This window comes from Vidua macroura, chromosome 3 (genome assembly GCF_024509145.1).
Source record: "Vidua macroura isolate BioBank_ID:100142 chromosome 3, ASM2450914v1, whole genome shotgun sequence".
NCBI lineage: Eukaryota > Metazoa > Chordata > Aves > Passeriformes > Viduidae > Vidua > Vidua macroura.
The window spans coordinates 83,594,974-83,611,178 of NC_071573.1; positions in this window are offsets into that span (position 1 = coordinate 83,594,974).

Genomic DNA, 16,205 nt, shown 5'->3' on the forward strand with positions numbered 1-16,205 from the left:
ACTGCCACACAGATGGCAAATGGAATACATCTTGCTTTTCAGTCTGGGACAGCTACACAGCACAGATACCACTTCTTTGCTGGGATCAAAGACACCCGTACTTATTTTGAGAGTACCCAAACATAAGAAATACTAAACAGTGCTATTTCAGTGTTGAATTGCATATCTGAGGATTTTGAAGTGTTGGCTCTGAAAAGAAAATAAGAAAGAAATAAGACAAACGTGAACCAGAGTTGAAAAATTTCTTCTTCCACAACATAGAGATCTCACATGTAACCCACAACATAACGTTATCTTTCAAATAAAAAGGAATTTCCAACTGTGTTTCTTTAAATCATCAGAGTGAGTTAGAATTTACTTTCTTGGTTAAACAAGGCAGTTACATTAACAAAAATTACACTTTCCATATACAACTGCATAAAGAAATTTTACTCATAGAACCTTTGCTGTAAAATTATCAAATAGATTCTTTTGAATGCACTTCTGAAGCCACAAAATATGGATAAGTACTCCACCCAACTCTCAGTTTATCCAGAATGTGCAAATGTTTCCACCTACCTTGAATGTCTAGAAATGTATAATGCAAGACAATAAACAGCCTGAAGCCAAGAACTTTTCAAGGCTGGAAACAATCTCAAAAAATTGTTGAAATCTCATCTACCCATGCTCATCTTGTTTCTAGAATAGAAACATTTGCCTAATTAATTTTCCTTCAATGGCATGAAAATAGTAGCTAATGTATACAACCTGTATATATGTTATTGAGGATCTCTGATTACAAGAAAAATACACAGACTTTTTATAGATCTAACAGATGAGAAGTTTACCATAACATATTCAGATAAATTACTTCCAAGTCATATTATTGCTTAAATATTCCAACAGCTCAGACTAAATTTTTGGGGAACATGAAACAAGAAGGCCTTATAGGTACGATTGCCTAGCGGGGTATTGGGAAAGTGCAGAGAATGAGAGCCAGATTGAGATGAAAACGAGCTTTGAGATGACAGACCTTGGTTGCTAAGTAGCTGGTGGGCAGTGGTGTAGCTGGTGGAAGATAACTCCCTTTTTTGACCCACAGACAAAGCAAAGGGTCAGATAAAGTGTTCTGTTTCATTCCTCAAAAATGTAGAGTTTATCTCGCACTTGTAACCTTCCCCTGAAGTAAGATGTATCTGTAATCCCATTGGCCCAAAGTCCTTTTCTGCACCCACCTTCAAGCCCCCTCGATAAGGTGTACCTGAGTAGCCTGGGCCGCCATCATCATCATCATCATCATCATCATCATCATCATCATCATCATCATCATCATCATCTTCTTCTTCTTCTTCTTCTCCTCCATCTTCTCCATCTTCTCCGTCTTCTTCTTCTTCTTCCTCTCCATCTTCTTCTTCTTTCTCTTTTGCCTCCCTCTGTCTCTGCTCTCTTGGACCCTCCCTTGGAACTCTCTCGCTATCTCACCCTGCCCCCACTCCTTGGGGCCTGCTTCGGGCTGTGCCTGGCAGCTCCGAGCAGGGCCCCACAATAAACCAGATATCCTAAGACCGGGCTCTAGAGATCTCTTGTCTCCATCTGTCCTGACCGTCCTGGACCAGCGCTCGCCACACTAAATCCTTCTTTAATGGGAACAAACCAACTCAGTTGGATCAGTGTCGAAGCACTTCTTCAAAGCCTTAGTGCTTCTAGAGCTACTCCCCTGCTACAGTGGATTGTAAAACCAGTAATTTATTATAGGCATAGACATGATTCAGATGAAATGTAGCTCCAGACTGTTACATCTCTGTGAGAAACTCAAGTGAAGCCAGGGTGCAGCAGAGTCTTAATTCCCCTCTGGATGTGGCCTGTGAAATGCTAGAGATGCAAACAAATTTAATTAAATCAACATTAATCCCCAGAAAAACAGATGGAATGGAGACATTTCCCAAACTCTTTCAAGAGAGGTAATTAGCCCACAAACCAACCTACAAGATAACTAGTGGAAGGGAGATGGCACTGCTGGTGCTCCCTTAAGGAAGGGCAGTAAGCCAGGCTTTGGCTAAGACCTTGAAGTTCTCGATCAGGCTCAAGGAGAGTCATTTTAGAGTAGCAGCAATGACATCCATGAAATCTACTGAACATATTTTACTTCAGCAAAGCTTCACACAGTTTCCAGAATGCTACTGCTACACCATGGTTGAGGTCTCAGGCCTGAAATGACTCAGAATTATCTGTCTGACTTCCGCCTAGTGATGCAGGAGCTCACAGGTCTAGCAGGGGCACTGTGTCAGATCTGTCAATCTGAATCCTTTGCTTAACTGTGAAAGAAGCCTTTGCTATTTGTTTTTGGGTTGTTTTGTTTTGTTTTTTGGTGGTTTTGTTTTGTTTGGTTTTTTGGGGGTTTTTTTTGTTGTTGTTGTTGTTTTTAAGTGGAAGTCCAAAAACATAATTTAGGAGGTTCAGAAAATTTTATGGACAATTAATCACAGTTAAATAATTCAATCTCTTTGAATCCATAGGTAAGATTCTTATTCTAGTCTTGTGTACACAAAATTAAAACAGTCCTTTTCTTTTCTACAAATAAGTTATCATTTATGCTTCAGGAACTGCTGAAAAGATTATAAAGATGATTCCTGATAATCCATTTTATAAGAGAAAAATCCAGAGAGACTTTTCAAAGGTAGAAATTTGCTTTCGTTCCTTAGTAGTGAAACTTTTATATAGATTTTATTAAGAGAAAAAAGATTGTATGGAGAAATATCAATGACTAAAAAGCAACAGAGAGGCCTATACAGTAAGACAAGATGTCCCCAGAGCCCACTGACATTTCCAACACAGAAAAAATCTGTCATTGATTCCTTTATTTTTTTTATGATTTTTGTGGAAAGTAGGAGTTTTTTAAATACTAGAAAAATATTTAAGTTAAGCAGGTAATGATTACACGTCTTAATAACATCAGAGTACCATGACATTTTTTATAACAATTCACATTAACTGTAGAATCATCTCATGATGAAAACAGAACCGACCAGCTAAAAGTTCCTTTGCTGGTGTCTTTATTCAGATCATTAACCAAGACTTGAAGTTGTCTTCTCTGATACCTAGAGGGAAAAAAAAAAAAAAAAAAAAACACCGCCAAAATACAAAATGCAAGAAAAGTACTTCTCTCTTGCAAGAAAGAAAATCTATACAATTATGATTCAATTCAGCACTGGCATGCACCTTTTGAAGACAGAGGTGTGATCAGCAACAGCGTACAAGAACAGCCTTCCAGTTTTGAACTGTTTGTAATCCTTCTTTTACCACCATGAAAGCACAGTTTTAACACATTCATCCTCCCAGTACTGCCTTGAGAGAGGAAAATTTTATGGAAATGAGCTAGACTGATCAACAAAGCTCCAGATCATCAAAGGCTTTTAAGCCTCTAACTCCCCCCCACTACAGCCTTGGCGAGCTGACCCAAGGATTCTGCTGAAGGTCATACAGTTGTCTGTAGATGAACACAGAATTCAATCCAGCTTTCTAAATTCCCAGAATACTGGTCTAATTACACTTCCCAAAATCCTTATGCCTTAAGTAGATTGCTGAGATGATTTTCCTGTATAAGCAGTACTCTGACTTTTTATTCATAGATACACACTGTCACTTTAAAACTACACACCGTTCAGTTGCAAAAATACAGGGAATGGGAGCTGGTTGGTTTTAGTTTGTTTCAATTAGCTTTAATGTTGCATTTGTCCAGATTATTTCAATTAAAGCTTCATTCAGCACTCCTATTCAGTTAACAATTTTCTTTGTATTTTATGAGACAATATTTGCACGCATGTGAGGCAATTTTCTGAACACCTGCGTTGCCAGCACCCACCCCAGCCTCTCCCGTGTACACCTCTTATTTCTTATGTGCTCAGGTGGCTTAAGTGTGCTTAGTTGCAGTCTCTGATTCGGTCATTAGATGTCCCCGCATGCTTCGTAGGATTCTGCACGAGGTGTAGTCCCTGGTAAACAACATGAAGCTGAACTAGGTCAGTTCTGGGAAGTCTGCTTGTTGTATTTATGTTTGATACTATCCTGTTAACAGGTCTCTTCTTTAAGAAGGCCTGTTGTTTACCATTTTGAAGATGTAATCCAGCTGTTTACATATCCAGAAATATCAGCTAGCTAATCCTAGTTAAATAGCATTGTTCCTTCCATTCAGTAGGACAAAATGCTGTTGACTGTCCTTTGAGTCAGCTCTTGCAGTTTGTCCAGTTTAGACTAATAGCTTTACCAATGCCAATTAAAGATACAATTGGCTTGTTCATGTGCCATAAGCATATTTGTAGTTTCCCTCTCCACTTGAGTCTATGCCTTTGCACAGCTCTGGCATTTGCTCTTTACTCATCTTCCTTATGCAATATGCAGTCTCCAGAATAATGAAGTAATTTCTGTAGGGAAGAAAACCTGTTGGTTTTCTCATAAATAGATTCTGTGGGGATGAAAGTCTGTTGATTTTCTCATAAATTGTATCTTCTCATTAGATGGGATTTCTGGACTCAGCAATTTTATAAACAATCCCCTCTCAAATTTAACTACAAATTAGTTAAGCCTTTAAAAAATAAGCAATAAATCCTAAAATACAAACTCAGGTGTAAAAAACTACACACTGATTCCCTTGAGAGTATAAATAACTTCAACAGGAGCACCAACTGCACAGTTAAAGTAGAACAGGCCTGTTTGTCTTACATCAAAAGAACTGATACTATCTGTTCCCTCAACAGAAGGAATGCACTTTTGTAATGCACTCAACAAACAGGAATTTTCAGAATTGACCATCAGTATCAAAGCATACATTCTGTATTTGTGGACATGAAATAAGTCTCACAAAAACAGGAGAGAAAAGGCGTATTTCTGCTCTATCAGGTGGCAAACTAAATGAGCGCTGTACAATATTGCTATATTCCCTAGTGCTTCAGGAGCTGTCATTTAATTTCACAAAGTCCTGTCATATTATGAAGTGGAAATATGTTCAGAAGCATCAGAATTCCCTGATATTAAACTTTTTTCTCTGTAAAAAAAATCTCTGTAAATTTAACAAAAGCAACAACTGTAGAAACTTTTCTAATTGCTTTCCTATCACACTGAAAGAAATTATGGCCCTTTGATGGGAAGTTAATCTCTGCAATTTAATAAATATGTGCATTCTTATTTTTTCACTTATACTGTTTTGTGTAGTGTGAATATGTAGGACTGTGTCAGTTTCCTCACCCTCAACAAGCACCTCAGCAAAAAGATTTTTAGTGAACCTTTTTCTGCTCTTTTCACTATTTTTATATTCTGTATAATATGACATAAGTAAACTATATATTATAAAAGAGGTTCTGAGAAAGTGAGTAAGGTCATGATACATTATGATTCTAAATTTGCACCAACCTTTGTAAAGGTCAGATGCATTTTGATTCTTGTGTAAAAAATTTTAAAATGTCTCTGAAACTACAACGTACTTTTACAATCCAGTCACAATCCAGAATACAAATCGTGAATCCCAAACAAATTGCTAGTTTGTCTTGGCATCCTATTTATACTATGTCTTTGCCACTTATTTCTCATTCTAAGATTTCTACCTCTGTAAATCATAGCTGACAATCTAAAAAATCTAATACATCTATTATTTTGAAGTGGAAAATTATAAACATAAGAAAGGAATGTACCCAGGGCTTCAGTCAGACAAATACATGCATGTAAGCTACACTCTGCTCAAAAGTCGATTCAGTGGATTTTATGAAACTGATCATTTTACTTTAAGTCAATGATATACCATTTGGTAGAAATCAAGCCAAAACCATGATGGAATCAAGTCCTTTTCCACAAATACACTTGGCAGACTTAGTTACAGGACCCTTCCGATTATAGCTCTCCATCTGTTGTGTGTTAATGGGAATTAGAATAAAGCTAATTTAAGAGCTGAAAGGCAATGCACTTTCACTAAAAAAGCACAAATCCAGTCTACTAAGACGGTTACAAGAAGACTCAGTAATGCAAATATAGGATACTTATCCGCTCTTGCTGGATCGGTGCAATTTTCTGGAAGGAGAAGCTTTCTTCCCTTTCAGCAGAAGCTCTGTCTTCAGTCTCTGCAAGTTTTCAAAAGAACTGTCTGCACTCATATCTGAGTTCTATAGAAGAAAATTATTAAGTCCCATGTGGGACTTTTCAGTTAGTTTTACAAAACACTTAAACTGACAACTATTCTACAGCACACTGTTCTTTGTGGAAAGTAATATAATTTAATGAATGCAATAAAATTAAGCATGTAACATAATTCACAGCAATTTAAATTTATGTGCCATTAACTTCTATCCTGCAGAAAAGCAAAATATAATTTGAATACATTTCTCCTCCATTGTGAATAAAGACCCAATTTTGAAATAATGATGATACATTACAGAAACATTTCTGTATTTTTTGTAGGCTCTATGATATTGAATAAGGAGTTCTGCATCTTTGCTTTATGCTTCTCAATCATCCCAGTGGTGATAGCCAATACTTTGTTTTACATAAAAGTGCTATTTCTGCCAGGTAAATCACTTATACCTAGGTCTAGGTATATGCAATCAGCATTCTTCCTCACAGTGAATTCCATTTTTATCCAGTCTGCTCCCATGAGGTATGGAGCACACATGGCTCCAATACAGCTTCTACAAATCCAGTAGTAAAAGGTTTTTATTCGCCAGTTTTGCTTATTTATTTCTTTTGCTGTGAAATTTGCTGGGTAAGCACTGTTTCCAAGGTACATCAGGAAATCAATGTCAAAAGTACTGCTGTGAGAATTCTAATGCATTTGAAAAATTTTAAAATGGTACTTTATCTAGCTTACCTTCATTATCAGGAGTCTTGTTACATATGTGATAAGACTTTGTTACTGCATTAGAAAATGGAATACTGATAAGAGGCTATTATATACGATAAAAATTTGATCAGACTGTCACATTACAGCAGAACAGAAGCCAGTTTCTAGATTCAAAGAATTACATTATGGAAGAACATGGAGTACACTAGCTCCCTTTCATAGCCAATGGAGGAATACTGACAGTGGTCCTTTTCATGGATTTGTAAAGTTTATGTAAGATTGAACTCAGTCCATCTCTGCATTCCTTTTTCCTGGTTTTGCAAAGTTCTATGATATTTTAGGTAAAAATTACATCTGTTTCCTGAGTCATTATATATAACATTATATTCCATTGCTTTTTAGCATTTCTGTTTTTCTTGTTGCTATGAAGTGTTTGCTACTACTGGACCTCCTACTTCTTCCTCATGATCCATTATTTCATCACAATATCTGCATTCCAAATTCTTTTTACTTTGTAGGTTTGTTGGGTTTTTTACACTTGCTTTTATATTATTTTCTGAACGAAAACCTGGTCATCATGAGGGATTTTTGCTAATGAGAGTGTGATTTTTTTCTAATCATTTCCATAACTCCAAGAACTCATTCTTTTAATCTATGTAAATTAACTTCTCTTTTCTGACCTTCATGAGTCCCAATTTGTTTGTAAATTTTATTGATAGATAAGTTATACTTTATAGCACAGAGCTTAAAAAAAATATGCAGTTTTTCTCAAAAGTGGCCACTGATGTTTTCATATACTAACAGTGTCAGATTTTCTGTGAAAGTGAGCATCTCACCCTTAAATCCTTTCTCTGGCATAAAAAACGTCCCACATTTTTGTTTGCGGAGTAGCTGTGACAAATGTTTGTGTCCAAACTTAGACAGCACAAATCCTGAAACTACAGTCCTGGAAATACCAGCATGGGAAACTGCCCCTCTTGCCCGTTAGAAAGCCTGAATATCAACAATTTGTATTGCACCCTGCCCCATATATCTGACCTGAAACCCTGACCTGGAATTTGGATTGTCCAGAGACATCCCACAAGCATATTCATGAAAGCCCTCACTGCACAACAGAAAAGTTGCTTAATAAGTACTGGTCTGTTTTAAAGTCAGCTCTCTAGTTTGCACTACTAAGACTCAGGTCCCAGGAAAGCAGGAACTTCTTCACATGTCATGACCACATTTACTCATGTGAAGACTCTAGGGCGAGACAAGACAGCTTCTAAAATCCTGCATGGGCTCCCTGTGAGAGATGCTATCCTGGAATTTCATGGGTTCTGTGCATTAAATAAGGATAACCATGCATGTTTTAAATGCATGCTAAAAAGTTAATAATGGAGCTTTGCAGTTCCTGACTGCTTAATTTTTTTTCCTTGTCTCTCTTTTCTGAGCAATGCTCAGTGTGTGCTGCTACAGCTTCAACACTAGCTGCACATAAATACAGATGTACTTTTGGAACTGCTATACAAGTTACAGAAGTTCTCAAAAATGCGCATTCAAACTGAAAACAGGCATCTGTGGTAAATGGAGGAAACACAGGGCAGTGACATCCCTCCAAAGACACCGTTCGTTTTCTTTCATCCCAAGTTATTCAAGCTGTTTGAGGGGATAAGTTGGAGCTAACACCGAGTCCTCACATGTGAATATAGGGTAAAGAGATTTGTTTGTTTTAAAGTGCTGGTCTAGAAAATTCTCCTGGAACATTTCCATAGAATCTAGCATCCAGGAAAGCATCTGAGCCCAAAAAAAGCTTCCAGCCTGGTGAGAATGTGAGCAGTTTCACAAAAAATACCTTTTGCAGAAGCAGAGTCCCAAACAGATCTCAGACAGCAGTAGAACAGCTGCCACTAACACCTTTGAGACATGGTATGATGACCTTCAAATACAGTGTGATAGTAGCATTTATTTGTTACCAGAGTGTTTATGAAAGTGGGGCTTGTACAATACACACACAACATCCTTATTCCACAGCTCCTTATCTAAATAGACAGGCAGATAAAAGCTAGCAAGATGATTAAGTACACAAAAAGAGCAAGAGGAGTAAGAGCCTGCAAATTTCATGTCAGCTCACATACTTTTGTATATTTGTCCTTTGGGCAGAGTTTAATTAGTAAGGGGTTACTTGACAAAAGAGAGAGAGGGGACAGATATTAAAGATGGCCAGGGGGAGGGAGGGGAGGCACACAGAAAGAGTCTGGAGTGAGGCTGAGCTCACAGTCTGTAAGAAATGAAGCCCAGGGGGCTGCAGAAGGTGGCTGCATGGCACAGGGCAGCTGTTCCTAACTGGAACTGTAAAAAGCAGTCTATGTGTGAACTGTATGGGGACAGAGGCACTACCCTGTCTTGCCTTTAACAAGTGCATAGCACAGAGGCAGCCCTGAATTGGTAATAAGGACACACAGCCAGCCAGAGTGTCTCACATAGGTATGAAGCTATACAGAAAAGTTGCTGGGTTTAATTTCTTCTGTGCCAGAATCAGCCTTGAACTGACTTCTCCAAACCATTTGTCTGGCTGATCATCAGTGTGATGCAAAAAGCTGCTGGATCCCAGAGGGGGCCTATTCTTTGCTGTCTCAGACCAGAATTATGAGGAATCCCAGTTCATTGCTCAGTTATCTCAGGAGTAAGGTGAGAGGAACCCACATAACACATCCTCTTCCATCAGCATTGAGCAGATCATCAAGCTCAGCTGACAACAGAGCCTGCTTTCTGAAGCCTGCATCCTCCAAGGATGGCCCTCATTGCATTGAGGCATGAAGAAGCTGGGGCCACTGTGGGAACCTGAAGGTAGCAATGATGAATGAGGAAATTAAAAAGATGTCTGAAAGGAAGTTAAATAAACCCTCATGTTAACACAGTATGCTGGGAGGTAGAAAGAAGGTACACTGCAGTTGCTTATTTTTTCCTAATAAAAGGTAAGCTATTTGGCCTTCTAAATTGTAATTCTCTGGTAAATTTTGAAGACAGGAGCTACTTGTATATTGCTGTAGCCATCAGTGACATGCAGAGGGAAAGATGGAAGAACTGCCAGTGGATGGTGGTATTGTATAAGATAAAAGAAGTCGTTTCTCACTTCTTGCCTTGCCATTATCTACCAGGGGTAGCTAATAAACACAACAATCCTTCACTCCACTCTTAGCTTTCAAAATAATATACCATAGTGGGCTGGAAAGCAACTTCAGGCTGAGACACAGAGGAGATGAGAAAACTGCAGAAAAAAGCAGAATGAAATTAGGAAATGGAATGAAATAGGAAGGTCAGAAAGCAGAGAAAGCAGATGGCAACATGGAGAAAAGAGACCAGACGAGAGGCCAGATGGTGACCAGGGGAAAAAATGGTACTTGGACAAATAATTGGTTGGAAAATGTGATTTTTAAAAATGGATACAAAATATTAATCAAAGACTGAGAATGTAGGGTTTATTCTGGACTGGAAGGGAAAGAAAATGGGATTTGTGTACAACAGATTTTCTTCTCAGCTCCACCCTTCCTGCCAACCATATGCCCCATCAGTGTATCTCAGGATGCAGGTTTTACACTGGAAGTAAATTAACCACAACTGATCCTATATTGTGAAAATATTTTTGAACTCCCACCCTATTACTTTGATCAATTCTTGCATTCATTCCTGGGGAAGGGTCATCTTTAATTGGGAATTTGTATGTACAAAGTTTTTTGAAATTTTGAAGCGTATTCTAGGAATCACAGAACGAATGTTGATAATAAAAATCTGAGCAGGTTATTAACACCATTTCTAACAATACACAAACTTTTGCCTCATCACAGAATTCAGTTCCAGAAATGAACAAATTCTGTAATCTTTTTCTTCCTATTCAGACTAAACTTTTCCTTCTTTGAAGTGTAATTGAGCTTCCTAGACTCCTAAATGTACATGGAATAATTCTTCCTGCTCTGTGTGTATTATACTCTAAAATCTTTGTGTATGAATATATTTGCCACATCAAAGAACCCCTTTGAAAATACTGTTTGGAGCTGAATGTGTTTTACAGAGGCCCTGCAGTAATCTGAAGTGCTGCTCACTATGAGAGTGTCATAGAATGGCTGAGTGAGCAAGGGGCTGATCACACTGTCCAACCCCTGGGAAGACCAGGGTCAACTAGAACAGGCTGTTCAGCTGTTTTTCCAAGAATGTAGACTTTACAGCCTCTCTGAAGACCACAGTCCCAGTGTTCAATCATTCTCATATTTAAAAAGTCTGTTCAAATATAATTTTTAATATATTTCAGTTTGTACCCATTGCCTCATGTCCTTTTGCTTGGCAATACTGAAGAGCCCAGTTCTGCCTCTTTACTCCCTCTCATCAGGTATTTTTAAATGTTGTTAAGATTCCCCCCTGAGTCATCTCTTCTGAAAGCCAAACAATCCCAGCTGTATTCAGCATGCAGAGTAATACATGTATAATACATTTGGCCTTGTAGAATAGTACACTAAACCACAAACACTTCCAGACATACAAATCTGCAAGAAGGAAAGAAAAAAAAAAAAAAAAAAAAAAAACTGGAAATGAGAGGTAATTGACATCTTCATAGAAAAACAAGGTCACAACCTTATTAAATTATACATAACTTCTCAAGCTCTCTCAAGCTGTTTAATGAAAGTGAAGAGGCAATTTTTGAGAACAACTTTAAAATAACTACTTTTAGAAACAATAAAAATACACCCATCTTCACATAAAATAGCCAAAAAAAATCAAAATTTTTCTCTTTGAAAGGGACACCAACTAAGAACTCATCTAATTGATATTTCCCTTAAAGCTCTTCAATACCAAAATCTAATCGATATTCCCTTAAAGCACTTCAATACCAAAATGAGAAACTGCAACTGAGCAATAAAACCAAGAACTATAACATGGTTTTAAAGAGAGAAAATGTTTCCATACCCTTATTTTGCATCAGCTACGTTTCCAAAAATGCATCTACAAGATCTGCATCTGCATAAAGCCCTGTTGGCTGAGAACACTTCAGAAATAATGGGAAAAATTATTATTATTATTATTATTATTATTATTATTATTATTATTATTATTATATTAATAATAATGATTCATTTAACAGTGCAAGATAAGGTAACATGGGATACAAAGAACAAAGCATGATATGTGTAATGGCAGTGTCACACTGTTATAATGTTATGTTATAATGTTATAATTGATAAACCATAAGGGAGTTTATTGGTGGTACGAACAACACCAAAATTAATTTTGTGAGATTCCATGGAGGGAATCAGCAGCAACAGTACTGGGAAAACCAGCTTCTGCACATACACAGAATCCATTATGTAAACAATGATAATGAGCATGATACTGTTGGACACATAGAGATAGGATTCCATCAAAAGCATGAAACAATCTTGTCAGATGAGAGGTCAATACTTGTACAGTTGAAAGACAGCCTGCTTCCCGAAGCAACTCTGTCAGAAGAGGTTTTTCACAGCATTTCACTGAGTTTAAACACAGTCCATTACTAAAAGCAACTGAAGCAAAAACTCCAGTAATATACATAATAGTAGTGTTTAAATTATTTTAAAATTCCCAAGCTTTGTCAGGTCTAATTAAAGCCAATCTCCACACTATTTCCTACTTTTCTATATTCCTATATTTTGTTTAAAAATACTGGAATTAAATTTTTATAGTTACTTCTGCTGGACTATGAATTATGACAGCCACTAACTTTGTTAATGACAGAAATCACCACACGTATAGATTAGGAAGTTTCAGGTCAGCTCCTTAGAGTCCTGCTTAATGTCACCTGTCCCTTTCAGAAAACAATAGCAACACCCATCCCCTCCTGAAAAAAAGAGTAAGAAACTCTTAGGTAAAAAAATATATACTGTTTCCACAATAAAGATAAATTTCCATACATTTGCATATGTTTTTATCTCTCTGGGTAGGTTTTAATTTCTCGCCCTCTAACCACAGCTTCAGTGGCACAGAACCCTGGAGCACACATTTGGGTGTTTTGCAAGACCTTTCCAGAAACTCCTGCCTACTAGATCAATCTTGCACACAGGAAATACAGTCATTTCATGCTTCATTCTCACATGGTAAATGTAGAAAGTAAAACCCTGATGAGCAAATGCAGATGCTGTGGATGGCAAGCAATAGCTACAAACTGTTAAAAAAAAAAAAAAAAAAAAAAAAAAAGTGAACATTGCTAGGCTAAGCAAGAAAGAGGAACTATTATCTTACACTCAAAGAGGGAAAAACTAAGCTAGTGTAAAGATACAAGTACATGTAGCACTTTAGACATCTCCCTCCTTGCCTTCTCTTTCACTGTTAAACATCTTCTATTACCTTTAAAAGAAACTGAGCTACCAGCTTTCTTCTTCTGTTTGGAGAAAATATATGGCAAAAGACCCCATCTCTGCAGGCTTTCCTCACATAAAGAGACGTCTTTGATAGCTTCATTTTTTTAAAGCTGATAACTACAATGTTCAACTTAATTTGCTACTCTGCTGAGGACAGATTTGTGACCAGTAAATCTACCAGTTACTCTAACAGCTAAATCTAGAAAGATCCTTTCCCAGCATCGAGAGAAAAGCAATGTGCCAAGTATAGGAAGAAACATGTTTCACCTCCTTATGACTCCCCATGATAGAAGCTTAAGGCAGCCCCATGAGTAACATGTTGTGTTACATGTTGTGAGAAGTTTGTGTCTTGATATGCAAGCAGGTGAATGATAATCTCTTTGGGCAGATGTACTGTAGTCTTTATCTCCATTGACTGGAAGCTGGTGGTCAGCTTGCTGTTTTGTCACTTACTAGGAAAAAAAATCATTTTAGTTCCATTTAGATGTTAGAAAATACCAAAGAAAAGTCATATCACTATCAACTTGAGCATCATTTGTTTATCAGTGATCGTCTTAAAGTCGGCTGAGGTATTTTCCTCATAATTATGCTGAATTGCTCAGTTACTACCGTGCTTTTTTCATACCCTTATCTCCCTTGTCACACTAAACAGTATCTTAAGTACATTAATCCTTTTAAGAGTGTACAGTCTAAAAAAGTTTCAGAAGAAAGCAGAGGTAATGGGGTCAAGCAGTCCTGAGAGATATATTGACTGATAACTCATTGTGTAAATGTAGGCACATGATACTCTTTCCTGTTCTAACTGATAAGGGGTTCTAGGACTTCACAAATGTGATATCAACAGCATAAGAGCAAAGACTCTTGAAGGCCCCAGAGAAACCTGGAGATATTTTTCGATTGCAGAAGTAGTCTAGGGCTATGTCCATGAAAGGCAATGAAGAACTGCATTCATGCATCACTGCTTCGGTTTTGTGCTCAGACTAGAACTCCACCATGGCCTCTGCAACTGCAGAACAGCAGATCATCAGGCTCCTTGTTTTGGAGGAGAGAGGTGTCCCAGAAAATAGACAAGTTTGCTTTCAGCCTGAGAAGTAAGCTTGACTTTAATGAAAAGTTAGTCTGAGTTATGGACTACAGCTCAGTGCCTAAAGGTAGTCATGGATGAGATCAAAGACTCAGTAAAACTACTATCTCATCTGTGCTTATGGCAAATAAATGGATAAAGAAATAACATAAAGAACAGGAAAGCAAAAGTGACCCAGTTCCCAGCTTGCCTTTAGTGCATTTGACTGATTTCGTAGAATCTAATTTTGTTGCAACTGGAAGAGCTTGTGTATCCCCTTCCCAGATGGTGTTACTGTTCAAAAATGTCTCAAATTCCTTCTTATTCTTAAAGGAAGAAAAATTTTATAATGTCATAATTAAATTGGAAATTATTTTGTCTCAGCAAGCTGCCAAGACCAAAAATATAAAAGCTCAGGAAAAAGGTAAGCAATAGATGCTTGAAAATGAAATTGGGTATATTCCTCTTCTTTCTTCTATTTTACATTTAATCATTCTCTTTACCTTTATGTCATTTGTCTTTCAGGCCAAAGATTTCAAGGCTTGGTAATATTTCCTTATAGGGAAACCCTTCCATTCTTCTGGTAACTTTCACCACTATCTCATTCAAATTTCTAGTCTTACTAGGCAATATTGCTATTGCAGGACAAGAGTATGACACACCATTTCATTTTTTAGAAGTTTTTCTTTCCATTTTATCCCTGCAGATCAGGAGGCTAGAGAGACAAGGCTTGATTTGGCCAAATTCAACAGCAGAGAAGGGACCAGAAGAATCCATGTTTCCTCATTTTTGCAACCAAAGGAAACAGCTTTAGTTGTATTTAAACACCACATAAGTGATTATTCTAGGTATGTGCAGCAAAGCACTCAGATGACCAGTAACAAATGGAATTTAACCCATTCGTAAGCACTTATCCTGGGTGAATGGACATTTGGCTTCCGCTTTTGCCCTTCCCATGTCTTGGTAGTATATTTGTAATGCACTATTGAGTTTCAGCAGAATTTTTTTAATCACCTTTTAAACAATATATAATTATTGTTGACAGCAAACCAACTAGAAGAAACACTTCTAGATTAATTAACAGTGACCTAAAATTAAACTCTGCAGTACTTAGAGATGGAGTGGTCCCTAGACAATATTGCTTTAGTTTTAATGAATGTTTATCATTCTTGTTTGCTTCCCCTGTGGCAGTTATCAAGGTTAGTTACAAAATTTCTTAATTAAATGGAACTACATAGAAGGTACAGTCTTAGCAGAAAACAGCTTGAAATATTCATGATTTAAGCATAATCTCAAAGTGTGCAAACTCCTGCCCTACAAATTTTTAATCATAGTTTGCCTATAGAGCTCAATCTTTTCCTTAAAACATATCTTGACAGTGCCATATTGTAGGTTTCTTGTTCCTCTATCTCTGAAAAATAAGAATGTTATTAAATGCCCGCTTTCTCCAACATGTAAATGGCTCAGAAATACACTTTTATATGAAAGCTTTGATATAGAATTTCTGACTCCTGGCCCAGGCTTCACTAAGCAGTTTCTAGAGTAATTAAGTAAATCTCTTTATTGCACATTTTCAAAATGTAGTCTGACAAATTAGATTCCTAATGGAATTAAAGGATCACATTCCTACCAAATTCCATATGGAGTTTGGTACCCAGAGTGCTCTGAGGAAATAATCTCCCTTTCACCAATTCCACATTCTCAGATGACACCAAAAATAGCAGATTCCAGCACCCTGAGAAAAATTCTCTTTGCTTCCAGTTGTTGCATATTGAAAGCTGAAGTAACTAAAAACAAGGTAACATATGGGGGTTGCTTCATCTTCCAAATATAAAACTGTTATAAATGTTTGCTAAAGATTACCTGGTTCACACAGGTAACACTTCTGTGATTTCACTATATACAATATGATTATTATATGTAAAACATGTAAAGACAAATATTGGTACTGCTAAAGAATGATCCATATATA